Source organism: Netta rufina (genome assembly GCF_964035555.1).
Source record: "Netta rufina genome assembly, chromosome: 18".
NCBI classification, from domain to species: domain Eukaryota; kingdom Metazoa; phylum Chordata; class Aves; order Anseriformes; family Anatidae; genus Netta; species Netta rufina.
The window spans coordinates 7,804,627-7,814,625 of record NC_140142.1 but is presented as its reverse complement, the minus strand read 5'-3'; positions in this window follow the sequence as shown (position 1 = coordinate 7,814,625).

Genomic DNA, 9,999 nt, shown 5'->3' with positions numbered 1-9,999 from the left:
TTGCCATGGCAACCATGGGGTTGTGTTGCAATGGTAACGATGGGGTTGTGTTGCCATGGTAACTATGGGGTTGGGTTGCTATAGAAACTATGGGGTTTAGTTGCCATGGTAACCATGGGGTTGTGTTGCCATGGTAACCATGGCGTTTTGTTGCCATGGCAACTATGGGGTTCTGTTGCCATGGCAACCATGGGGTAGTGTTTCCATGGCAACCATGGGGTAGTGTTGCCATGGTAACCATGGCGTTTAGTTGCCATGGCAACCACGGGGTTTGGTTGCCATGGTAACCATGGGGTTGGGTTGCCATGGCAACCATGGGGTTGTGTTGCCATGGGAACCATGGGGTTGGGTTGCCATGGCATCCACGGGGTTGGGTTGCCATGGCAACCACGGGGTTTGGTTGCCATGGCAACCATGGGGTTCTGTGTCCATGGTAACCATGGGGTTGTGTTGCCATGGTAACCATGGCGTTTTGTTGCCATGGCAACTATGGGGTTCTGTTGCCATGGCAACCATGGGGTAATGTTTCCAAGGCAACCACGGGGTTTGGTTGCCATGGCAACCATGGGGTTGGGTTGCCATGGTAACCATGGGGTTGGGTTGCCATGGTAACCATGGGGTTGGGTTGCCATGGCAACCATCGGGTTGGGTTGCCATGGCAACCATGGGGTTGGGTTGCCATGGCAACCACGGGGTTTGGTTGCTATGGTAACCATGGGGTTGGGTTGCCATGGCAACCATGGGGTTGTGTTGCCATGGTAACCATGGCGTTTAGTTGCCATGGCAACCACGGGGTTTGGTTGCCATTGCAACCATGGGGTTGTGTTGCCATGGCAACCATGGGGTTGGGTTGCCATGGCAACCATGGGGTTGTGTTGCCATGGTAACCATGGGGTTGGGTTGCCATGGCAACCATGGGGTTGGGTTGCCATGGCAACCATGGGGTTGGGTTGCCATGGTAACCATGGCGTTTAGTTGCCATGGCAACCACGGGGTTTGGTTGCCATGGTAACCATGGGGTTAGGTTGACATGGCAACCATGGGTTTGGGTTGCCATGGCAACGATGGGGTTGTGTTGCCATGGTAACCATGGGTTTGGGTTGCCATGGCAACCATGGTGTTGTGTTGCCATGGTAACCATGGCGTTTAGTTGCCATGGCAACCACGGGGTTCGGTTGCCATGGTAACCATGGGGTTGGGTTGCCATGGCAACCATGGGGTTGTGTTGCCATGGGAACCATGGGGTTGGGTTGCCATGGCATCCACGGGGTTGGGTTGCCATGGCAACCACGGGGTTTGGTTGCCATGGCAACCATGGGGTTCTGTGTCCATGGTAACCATGGGGTTGTGTTGCCATGGTAACCATAGCGTTTTGTTGCCATGGCAACTATGGGGTTCTGTTGCCATGGCAACCATGGGGTAATGTTTCCAAGGCAACCACGGGGTTTGGTTGCCATGGTAACCATGGGGTTGGGTTGCCATGGCAACCATGGGGTTGGGTTGCCATGGTAACCATGGGGTTGGGTTGCCATGGCAACCATGGGGTTGGGTTGCCATGGCAACCACGGGGTTTGGTTGCCATGGCAACCGTGGGGTTCTGTGTCCATGGTAACCATGGGGTTGTGTTGCCATGGTAACCATGGCGTTTAGTTGCCATGGCAACCACGGGGTTTGGTTGCCATGGTAACCATGGGGTTGGGTTGCCATGGCAACCATGGGGTTGTGTTGCCATGGCAACCATGGGGTTATGTTGCCATGGTAACCATGGGGTTGGGTTGACATGGCAACCATGGGGTTGGGTTGCCATGGCAACCATGGGGTTGTGTTGCCATGGTAACCATGGGGTTGGGTTGCCATGGCAACCATGGGGTTGTGTTGCCATGGTAACCATGGCGTTTAGTTGCCATGGCAACTATGGGGTTCTGTTGCCATGGTAACCATGGGGTTGGGTTCCCATGGCAACCATGGGGTTGTGTTGCCATGGGAACCATGGGATTGGGTTGCCATGGCATCCACGGGGTTGGGTTGCCATGGCAACCACGGGGTTTGGTTGCCATGGCAACCATGGGGTTCTGTGTCCATGGTAACCATGGGGTTGTGTTGCCATGGTAACCATGGCGTTTTATTGCCATGGCAACTATGGGGTTCTGTTGCCATGGCAACCGTGGGGTAGTGTTTCCATGGCAACCATAGGGTTGTGTTGCCATGGTAACTATGGGGTTGGGTTGCTATGGAAACTATGGGGTTTAGTTGCCTTGGGAACCATGGGGTTGGGTTGCCATGGCAACCATGGGGTTGTGTTGCCATGGTAACCATCCGTTTTGTTGCCATGGCAACTTTGGAGTTCTGTTGCCATGGAAACCATGGCGTTTTGTTGCCATGGCAACTATGGGGTTCTGTTGCCATGGCAACCATGGGGTTGTGTTGCCACGGTAACTATGGGGTTGGGTTGCTATGGTAACCATGCGGTTGTGCTGCCATGGCAACCATGGGATTGGGTTGCCATGGCAACTATGGCGTTGTGTTGCCATGGTAACCATGGCGTTTTTTTGCCATGGCAACTATGGGGTTCTGTTGCCATGGCAACCATGGGGTAGTGTTTCCATGGCAACCATGGGGTTGTGTTGCCATGGTAACGATGGGGTTGTGTTGCCATGGCAACCATGGGGTTGTGTTGCCATGGGAACCATGGGGTTGTGTTGCCATGGCATCCACGGGTTTGGGTTGTCATGGCAACCACGGGGTTTGGTTGCCATGGCAACCATGGGGTTGGGTTGCCATGGCAACCATGGGATTGTGTTGCCATGGTAACCATGGCGTTTAGTTGCCATGGCAACTATGGGGTTTAGTTGCCATGGTAACCATGGGGTTGGGTTGCCATGGCAACCATGGGGTTGTTTATCCATGGCAACGATGGGGTTGTGTTGCCGTGGTAACTATGGGGTTGGGTTGCTATCCAAACTATGGGGTTTAGTTGCCATGGCAACCATGGGGTTGAGATGCCGTGGTAACCATGCAGTTGGGTTGCCGTGGTAACCATGCGGTTGTGTTGTTGTGGTAACCATGCCGTTGTGTTCCCATGGTAACCATCGGATTGGGCTGCCATGGCAACCACGGGATTTGGTTGCTATGGTAACCATGGGGTTCTGTGTCCATGGTAAACATGGGGTTGTGTTGCCATGGTAACCATGGCGTTTTGTTGCCATGGCAACTATGGGGTTCTGTTGCCATGGCAACCATGGGGTAGTGTTACCATGGCAACATTGGGGTTGTGTTGCCATGGTAACTATGGGGTTGTGTTGCTATGGAAACTATGGGGTTTAGTTGCCTTGGCAACCATGGGGTTGGGTTGCTATGGCAACCATGGGGTTGTGTTGCCATGGTAAACATGGCGTTATCTTGCTACGGCAACTATGGGGTTCTGTTGCCATGGCAACCATGGGGTTGTGTTGCCATGGTAACCATGGCGTTTAGTTGCCATGGCAACTATGGGGTTCTGTTGCCATGGTAACCATGGGGTTGGGTTGCCATGGCAACCATGGGGTTGTGTTGCAATGGTAACGATGGGGTTGTGTTGCCATTGTAACTATGGGGTTGGGTTGCTATAGAAACTATGGGGTTTAGTTGCCATGGTAACCATGGGGTTGTGTTGCCATGGTAACCATGGCGTTTTGTTGCCATGGCAACTATGGGGTTCTGTTGCCATGGCAACCATGGGGTAGTGTTTCCATGGCAACCATGGGGTAGTGTTGCCATGGTAACCATGGCGTTTAGTTGCCATGGCAACCACGGGGTTTGGTTGCCATGGTAACCATGGGGTTGGGTTGCCATGGCAACCATGGGGTTGTGTTGCCATGGGAACCATGGGGTTGGGTTGCCATGGCATCCACGGGGTTGGGTTGCCATGGCAACCACGGGGTTTGGTTGCCATGGCAACCATGGGGTTCTGTGTCCATGGTAACCATGGGGTTGTGTTGCCATGGTAACCATGGCGTTTTGTTGCCATGGCAACTATGGGGTTCTGTTGCCATGGCAACCATGGGGTAATGTTTCCAAGGCAACCACGGGGTTTGGTTGCCATGGCAACCATGGGGTTGGGTTGCCATGGTAACCATGGGGTTGGGTTGCCATGGTAACCATGGGGTTGGGTTGCCATGGCAACCATCGGGTTGGGTTGCCATGGCAACCATGGGGTTGGGTTGCCATGGCAACCACGGGGTTTGGTTGCTATGGTAACCATGGGGTTGGGTTGCCATGGCAACCATGGGGTTGTGTTGCCATGGTAACCATGGCGTTTAGTTGCCATGGCAACCACGGGGTTTGGTTGCCATTGCAACCATGGGGTTGTGTTGCCATGGCAACCATGGGGTTGGGTTGCCATGGCAACCATGGGGTTGTGTTGCCATGGTAACCATGGGGTTGGGTTGCCATGGCAACCATGGGGTTGGGTTGCCATGGCAACCATGGGGTTGGGTTGCCATGGTAACCATGGCGTTTAGTTGCCATGGCAACCACGGGGTTTGGTTGCCATGGTAACCATGGGGTTAGGTTGACATGGCAACCATGGGTTTGGGTTGCCATGGCAACGATGGGGTTGTGTTGCCATGGTAACCATGGGTTTGGGTTGCCATGGCAACCATGGTGTTGTGTTGCCATGGTAACCATGGCGTTTAGTTGCCATGGCAACCACGGGGTTCGGTTGCCATGGTAACCATGGGGTTGGGTTGCCATGGCAACCATGGGGTTGTGTTGCCATGGGAACCATGGGGTTGGGTTGCCATGGCATCCACGGGGTTGGGTTGCCATGGCAACCACGGGGTTTGGTTGCCATGGCAACCATGGGGTTCTGTGTCCATGGTAACCATGGGGTTGTGTTGCCATGGTAACCATAGCGTTTTGTTGCCATGGCAACTATGGGGTTCTGTTGCCATGGCAACCATGGGGTAATGTTTCCAAGGCAACCACGGGGTTTGGTTGCCATGGTAACCATGGGGTTGGGTTGCCATGGCAACCATGGGGTTGGGTTGCCATGGTAACCATGGGGTTGGGTTGCCATGGCAACCATGGGGTTGGGTTGCCATGGCAACCATGGGGTTGGGTTGCCATGGCAACCACGGGGTTTGGTTGCCATGGCAACCGTGGGGTTCTGTGTCCATGGTAACCATGGGGTTGTGTTGCCATGGTAACCATGGCGTTTAGTTGCCATGGCAACCACGGGGTTTGGTTGCCATGGTAACCATGGGGTTGGGTTGCCATGGCAACCATGGGGTTGTGTTGCCATGGCAACCATGGGGTTATGTTGCCATGGTAACCATGGGGTTGGGTTGACATGGCAACCATGGGGTTGGGTTGCCATGGCAACCATGGGGTTGTGTTGCCATGGTAACCATGGGGTTGGGTTGCCATGGCAACCATGGGGTTGTGTTGCCATGGTAACCATGGCGTTTAGTTGCCATGGCAACTATGGGGTTCTGTTGCCATGGTAACCATGGGGTTGGGTTCCCATGGCAACCATGGGGTTGTGTTGCCATGGGAACCATGGGATTGGGTTGCCATGGCATCCACGGGGTTGGGTTGCCATGGCAACCACGGGGTTTGGTTGCCATGGCAACCATGGGGTTCTGTGTCCATGGTAACCATGGGGTTGTGTTGCCATGGTAACCATGGCGTTTTATTGCCATGGCAACTATGGGGTTCTGTTGCCATGGAAACCATGGGGTAGTGTTTCCATGGCAACCATAGGGTTGTGTTGCCATGGTAACTATGGGGTTGGGTTGCTATGGAAACTATGGGGTTTAGTTGCCTTGGGAACCATGGGGTTGGGTTGCCATGGCAACCATGGGGTTGTGTTGCCATGGTAACCATGGCGTTTTGTTGCCATGGCAACTATGGGGTTCTGTTGCCATGGCAACCATGGGGTAGTGTTTCCATGGCAACCACGGGGTTTGGTTGCCATGGTAACCATGGGGTTGGGTTGCCATGGCAACCATTGGGTTGGGTTGCCATGGCAACCATGGGGTTGTGTTGCCATGGTAACCATGGGGTTGGGTTGCCATGGCAACCATGGGGTGTTGTTGCCATGGTAACCATGGCGTTTAGTTGCCATGGCAACTATGGGGTTTTGTTGCCATGGCAACTATGGGGTTCTGTTGCCATGGCAACCATGGGGTAGTGTTTCCATGGCAACCATGGGGTTGTGTTGCCACGGTAACTATGGGGTTGGGTTGCTATGGTAACCATGCGGTTGTGCTGCCATGGCAACCATGGGGTTGGGCTGCCATGACAACTATGGCGTTGTGTTGCCATGGTAACCATGGCGTTTTGTTTCCATGGCAACTATGGGGTTCTGTTGCCATGGCAACCATGGGGTAGCGTTTCCATGGCAACCATGGGGTTGTGTTGCCATGGTAACGATGGGGTTGTGTTGCCATGGTAACCATGGGGTTGGGTTGCCATGGGAACCATGGGGTTGTGTTGCCATGGCATCCACGGGGTTGGGTTGCCATGGCAACCACGGGGTTTGGTTGCCATGGAAACCATGGGGTTGGGTTGCCATGGCAACCATGGGATTGTGTTGCCATGGTAACCATGGCGTTTAGTTGCCATGGCAACTATGGGGTTTTGTTGCCATGGTAACCATGGGGTTGGGTTGCCATTCCAACCATGGGGTTGTGTATCCATGGCAACGATGGGGTTGTGTTGCCGTGGTAACTATGGGGTTGGGTTGCTATGAAAACTATGGGGTTTAGTTGCCAGGGCAACCATGGGGTTGAGATGCCGTGGTAACCATGCAGTTGGGTTGCCGTGGTAACCATGCGGTTGTGTTGTTGTGGTAACCATGCGGTTGTGTTGCCATGGTAACCATGGCATTGGGCTGCCATGGCAACCACGGGATTTGGTTGCTATGGTAACCATGGGGTTCTGTGTCCATGGTAAACATGGGGTTGTGTTGCCATGGTAACCATGGCGTTTTGTTGCCATGGCAACTATGGGGTTCTGTTGCCATGGTAACCATGGGGTTGTGTTGCCATGGCAACCATGGGGTTGGGTTGCCATGGCAACCATGGGGTTGTGTTGCCATGGTAACCATGGGGTTGGGTTGCCATGGAAACCATGGGGTTGTGTTGCCATGGTAACCATGGCGTTTAGTTGCCATGGCAAGTATGGGGTTCTGTTGCCATGGTAACCATGGGGTTGGGTTTGCATGGGAACCATGGGGTTGGGTTGCCATGGCATCCAGGGGTTGGGTTGCCATGGCAGCCACGGGTTTTGGTTGCCATGGCAACCATGGGGTTCTGTGTCCATGGTAACCATGGGGTTGTGTTGCCATGGTAACCATGGCGTTTTGTTGCCATGGCAACTATGGGGTTCTGTTGCCATGGCAACCATGGGGTAGTGTTTCCATGGCAACCATGGGGTAGTGTTGCCATGGTAACGATGGGGTTGGGTTGCCATGGCAACCACGGGGTTGTGTTCTCATGGGAACCATGGGGTTGTGTTGCCATGGCAACCATGGGGTTGTGTTGCCATGGCAACCATGCGGTTGTGTTGCCATGGTAACCATGGGGTTCGGATGCCATGGCAACCATGGGGTTGTGTTGCCATGGTAACCATGGCGTTTAGTTGCCATGGCAACTATGGGGTTCTGTTGCCATGGTAACCATGGGGTTGGGTTGCCATGGCAACCATGGGGTTGTGTTGCCATGGGAACCATGGGGTTGGTTTGCCATGGCATCCACGGGGTTGGGTTGCCATGGCAACCACGGGGATTGGTTGCCATGGCAACCATGGGGTTCTGTGTCCATGGTAACCATGGGGTTGTGTTGCCATGGTAACCATGGCGTTTTATTGCCATGGCAACTATGGTGTTCTGTTGCCATGGCAACCATGGTGTAGTGTTTCCATGGCAACCACGGGGTTTGGTTGCCATGGTAACCATGGGGTTGGGTTGCCATGGCAACCACGGTGTTTGGTTGCTATGGTAACCATGGGGTTGGGTTGCCATGGCAACCATGGGGTTGTGTTGCCATGGTAACCATGGCGTTTAGTTGCCATGGCAGCCACGGGGTTTGGTTGCCATGGTAACCATGGGGTTGGGTTGCCATGGCAACCATGGGGTTGGGTTGCCATGGCAACCATGGGGTTGGGTTGCCATGGTAATCATGGCGTTTAGTTGCCATGGCAACCACGGGGTTTGTTTGCCATGGTAACCATGGGGTTGGGTTGACATGGCAACCATGGGGTTGGGTTGCCATGGCAACCAGGGGGTTGTGTTGCCATGGTAACCATGGGGTTGGGTTGCCATGGCAACCATGGGGTTGTGTTGCCATGGTAACCATGGCGTTTAGTTGCCATGGCAGCCACGGGGTTTGGTTGCCATGGTAACCATGGGGTTGGGTTGCCATGGCAACCATGGGGTTGGGTTGCCATGGCAACCATGGGGTTGGGTTGCCATGGTAATCATGGCGTTTAGTTGCCATGGCAACCACGGGGTTTGGTTGCCATGGTAACCATGGGGTTGGGTTGACATGGCAACCATGGGGTTGGGTTGCCATGGCAACCATGGGGTTGTGTTGCCATGGTAACCATGGGGTTGGGTTGCCATGGCAACCATGGGGTTGTGTTGCCATGGTAACCATGGCGTTTAGTTGCCATGGCAACTATGGGGTTGTGTTGCCATGGTAACCATGGGGTTGGGTTGCCATGGCATCCACGGGTTTGGGTTGCCATGGCAACCACGGGGTTTGGTTGCCATGGCAACCATGGGGTTCTGTGTCCATGGTAACCATGGGGTAGTGTTTCCATGGCAACCATAGTGTTGTGTTGCCATGGTAACTATGGGGTTGGGTTGCTATGGAAACTATGGGGTTTAGTTGCCTTGGGAACCATGGGGTTGGGTTGCCATGGCAACCATGGGGTTGTGTTGCCATGGTAACCACGCCGTTTTGTTGCCATGGCAACTTTGGAGTTCTGTTGCCATGGAAACCATGGCGTTTTGTTGCCATGGTAACTATGGGGTTCTGTTGCCATGGCAACCATGGGGTTGTGTTGCCACGGTAACTATGGGGTTGGGTTGCTATGGTAACCATGCGGTTGTGCTGCCATGGCAACCATGGGGTTGTGTTGCCATGGTAACGATGGGGTTGTGTTGCCATGGCAACCATGGGGTTGTGTTGCCATGGGAACCATGGGGTTGTGTTGCCATGGCATCCACGGGTTTGGGTTGCCATGGCAACCACGGGGTTTGGTTGCCATGGAAACCATGGGATTGTGTTGCCATGGTAACCATGGCGTTTAGTTGCCATCGCAACTATGGGGTTTAGTTGCCATGGTAACCATGGGGTTGGGTTGCCATGGCAAACATGGGGTTGTGTATCCATGGCAACGATGGGGTTGTGTTGCCGTGGTAACTATGGGGTTGGGTTGCTATGGAAACTATAGGGTTTAGTTGCCATGGCAACCATGGGGTTGAGATGCCGTGGTAACCATGCAGTTGGGTTGCCGTGGTAACCATGCGGTTGTGTTGTTGTGGTAACCATGCCGTTGTGTTGCCATGGTAACCATCGGATTGGGCTGCCATGGCAACCACGGGATTTGGTTGCTATGGTAACCATGGGGTTCTGTGTCCATGGTAAACATGGGGTTGTGTTGCCATGGTAACCATGGCGTTTTGTTGCCATGGCAACTATGGGGTTCTGTTGCCATGGCAACCATGGGGTAGTGTTACCATGGCAACATTGGGGTTGTGTTGCCATGGTAACTATGGGGTTGTGTTGCTATGGAAACTATGGGGTTTGGTTGCCTTGGCAACCATGGGGTTGGGTTGCTATGGCAACCATGGGGTTGTGTTGCCATGGTAAACATGGCGTTTTCTTGCCGCGGCAACTATGGGGTTCTGTTGCCATGGCAACCATGAGGTAGTGTTTCCATGGCAACCACGGGGTTTTGTTGCCATGGGAACCATGGGGTTGTGTTGCCATGGTAACCATGGGGTTGGGA